General features: G+C 39.1%; 1 long non-coding RNA gene across 1 annotated transcript; it reads right to left on the bottom strand.

The window, feature by feature from the left end:
- Nucleotides 1–414: 414 nt before the first annotated feature.
- Nucleotides 415–3,717, bottom strand: LOC137410106 (uncharacterized). Its single transcript, XR_010980993.1, has 3 exons — nucleotides 3,660–3,717; nucleotides 2,254–2,562; nucleotides 415–551 (listed from the first exon to the last, which is right to left on the bottom strand). It is a non-coding gene; the product is annotated as an uncharacterized lncRNA (long non-coding RNA).
- Between the last annotated feature and the right edge of the window lie 371 nt (nucleotides 3,718–4,088).

Below are 4,088 nucleotides of genomic sequence, written 5' to 3' on the forward strand. Positions count from 1 at the left end.
AATATTACAAACGTCTGACAAAAGTGAAAAATGTAAATTTCCAATTTCAACCAAACATGCTAGAAATGCTCAAATTGCGCAAATAGGCTTATTGTAAAAATTTTACAAACGTCTGACAAAACTGAAAAATGTGAATTTCCAATTTCAACCAAATATGCTAGAAAAGCTCCAATTGAGCTAATTAGATTATTGAGAGAATATTGCAATTGTCTGACAGAAGTGAAAAATGTAAATTTCCAATTTCAACCAAACATGCTAGAAATGCTCCAATTGAGCTAATTAGCTTATTGTGAGAATATTGCAATTGTCTGACAAAAGTGAAAAATGTAAATTGTAAGATATGTCAAGCTTGACTCTCAAACATTGCGATAGTACCTGTATATGACAGTTAACATTTCATTCGAAGGGTTGCGACCCCTATCTGTGTACAGTGGCTGTAAGCAATACCCTCATTTTATAACGTCAATGCACTGACTGCTTGTGTACGCTCTACCATCATGCCGCAAAGCACTCAGTGCCAATGTGAATCTCCTCTGTCTGACCGTTGTAACCTAACAAAATTATAAACATATTATTCATTCTTGTCTCCTTAATGTATCTTGTGTTTGGCTCATTTTTCTAGTATGAATCTCGTGTTTTGTGCTGTCAAAACTATATAAAAGCATGCAGTTTTATTAGATCTAGTCTGGTAGTTTTATAATCCTCGTACTTGTTGTCAGTATATTAATAAACGCTCGTAAGACAAGACTCTCTCTCTATCTCTGGCATACTTTAGGCTTTAGGAGTCAAAAGCCACCTTAGGGCAGCATAGCGCGCTGTCACATTTGGTGTCAGAAGTGGGATTCGATAAAATTGATAAAATCCCAAGGACACTGTCAGAATTTGAGATGACAGAGAGAGAAGGATCACAAAGTGCTCGGGATGAGGAGTTGGAGCGATCTGATGCTGAAGGACCAGCAGCTGACGAGTTCAGAGATCAAGTCAATGAAAGATTTGCCGGCGTGGGAGAAGCCATCGATGAACAGAGAGATGCCTTGGCCGGTGTAGCGCAACAGACCGGGAAAATTGAGGAGATGATCAAGCTCCTGACGACACAAGTTGCCAAGTTGGCCGATGTTACTGGCAATGCCAAAAAAGACCACGATTCAGAGGTAAGTTTTGATATACCTCAGCCTAGTAAAAGTGATTCAAACTTACGAAGAGAATGGGTTAAATTTTGCCTAAAATTCACAGGTAGGTCACTCGATGACGATTTCGAAAGCTTCGCCATGCAATTTGAAACTTGCTGTTTACTGCACAAAGTCCCAAAATCGTCATATGTATTAATCCTACAACTATACCTTAAAGATCTAGCATCAGCATACCTTAAAGACATAATTAGGACTGAAGGAAGTTCAGTTTCGTACCAGCGAGTAAAAATCCTTATGAAAAATAAATTAAATGCAGTTAAAGGAGAGCAACAAATTGCCATGGAAGTCTCTGCAGTGAGGCAGGGAGGAAATGAGACAGTCAGAGAGTATTACGAAAAGTTCCACAGAATAATTGCTAGTGGATCTGCGGGGGAAGAGAACCCCTACGTTCTCTTACATTTTCGAGCGGGTTTGAGGCCCGACATAAAAGACAAAATCATGGGCATACCGGGAAAAACCCTTTCAGAAATACTAAAAGCTGCGGTTAGTGTCGAAACGGCTTTGGTGGTTGACAAAAAAGTGGCTGATGTATCTGTCAACTTCAGCAATCAAGTCAGACCTAACCCAAGTGTAAACAAACGCTTTGATAAACCATCAAGAAAATGCTTCATATGCCAATCGCCAAATCATATAGCTAGATTCTGTGACAGAAAAACCAGTAATCTTAGATACCAGCAGCCTAGACAAGAACACCCTAATAAGATCAGGTTTACTCAGAACCAACCAGGTAAGTCACACCCTAGTTATTTCCCTAGAGATAGACAAAGTAGCAACCAGAGCCAGATGCCACAATGGTTTCAGGCATGGTTGGCCAGCCAACGCTCACAGCCACCCATACTCCAACCTCCCACCTATCAGCCCCAGGGAGCCTATGCTTCAACTGCAGTTGCTAAGTCCACACTCGAAACACCCCCTGCCCCCATTGCTTCATCCAAACCCAACCAGGTAAGTGACAACAATACAGTTATTTATGATAATATGGCTGTTGAACATGTACAGGAACATGCGGAGCTCTACCAGGTACAGGTAGAGGCAGGCAATGTAGAGGTAGCAGAAGTCATACCTGTGGTTCCTGTAATGATCACTCCAGTCATAACAGTAGAGTATGCTGAGTTAGAAGTCGCTGTAGTAGAGGTGGTAGAAACCTATTTACAGGTAAGCGAGGCCCCTTCAAATAGTTCTAATGTGGCCAACGAAAACTCTGTAAATAAACAAGAGGTCACTCTAAATAGCCTCCCGCCAAAACACAAGGCTTCAGAAACATTGAGTAAGGCCCATGTCAAAACTTCCAAGGTAAGTTTGGATAAGATATATGACCTCGTAACCTTTGAAGATGACACTGTTGAGCACTCTCAGCCAGGAACTAGCACTCCTAAAGTAAACAAAGCATCAACAGGTGTCGGTAATGTGAACGAGATCAAGTCATACCACCCAACTAGACCACCTAATTTATATGCATGCTCCAGTAGTAAACTGAACGTGTCACAATCTATGCTCTTTATGCTGACTTTATGTTCTTTGGTAACTCTATGCTATGCACAGGCCCCAATGATATGTCGAACGGGACATACTGTGGCAAACTTTCGACTACCTCAGTTACCACCTTGTGTGCTGCCAGACACGACAGCAGCAAATGACCCATACAATTGGACGCTACAACATCATAAACCCAACCTTGTGCAATATAGAAGTTCTTCTTTTCATTGCAAAATTGTGAAAATCATGACATTGACAATATTTCTGACTCTGACGTTAAGCAGCCTAAACATAGCTACAATTTGCGACCTAGAACCTAATTGACATTTGACCTATCGAATCTCACTAGAAGACTTGCTTTGCTGAGAAATATTAACCACACTTATGAGGACAACGCCTCAAACAAAGACATGATCATTATCGTTTATTTACGATATGCATAGGTATATAGGTATATAGATAGTTAGTAGTTAAAACTTCAGTAAGTAAATAGATTTGTAATTAACCACCATGCGTTAAAAACAGTAGTAAATCCTATTTAATAATAATGTTGGAAAATAATGTTAAGAAATTAAGCAGTTTGAATAGAATCATGGCTTCGATCAAACATAACGTTTTATTCTTCCCTGTCAATAATTGTAGAAATATTAGATAATTGTCCTAGAGCAATTAATTGATTAGTTGTAAGTTGCTGATTATGATTCCGTCTTCTTATATAAAGTCAATAGATTAATACGATAGCGGTAATTATGATAATAGACAAAGGAACACCTATTGATAGTCCAAGAATCAGGTGTGAATTTGATGGATTTGTCAACGAAATAGTAGTGGAATTGATGATTAAACTAGCAGATACATCTTCGATAGTAAAGTTATTGTTGGTAGAGTTCATGATTTCTGTGACGGTGAGATCGGCATTAGGAGTGGTTGACGTTAAATCAGTAGAAGAATCAGCTAAAACAAAAGAAACTTGCTTATTAATACTAGACTTACCAGTTGTGCCTAGGCTTCATTAAATCCTTACAACAGCTAGCTGCACCACCAAGGCGGCGGATCCAATATGACACTTGCTCGTAAGTATTATTGCAGTAACAGGGATTGAAGGGCTACTACTGAGCGATCATGCGTTGCAAAATCAAAGTAAACACAACTCTTATAATTTATCACGAAAAGGCGCATGATCGTTAAAATGTTTTTGCTACACGTGTATTGGAACTAATGCTTGTTAATTAAGTAACTGCAAATTAATTCTTACACATACCTCGTGTGATGATTAGGCGTGGATTGGAAGAAATTGCTAGTAAATCAGTGGGAAGAGTAATTTTGGTTAATTTCGGATTTCCATGGAGATCAATGAAGCGATATGGCGGATAAGAGTTAGGAATAAGTTGGATAAAATCAAGATCAGTCAGATTTCGATTA

The sequence above is a fragment of the Watersipora subatra genome, unplaced genomic scaffold, assembly GCF_963576615.1.
Source record: "Watersipora subatra unplaced genomic scaffold, tzWatSuba1.1 SCAFFOLD_76, whole genome shotgun sequence".
Lineage (NCBI taxonomy): Eukaryota > Metazoa > Bryozoa > Gymnolaemata > Cheilostomatida > Watersiporidae > Watersipora > Watersipora subatra.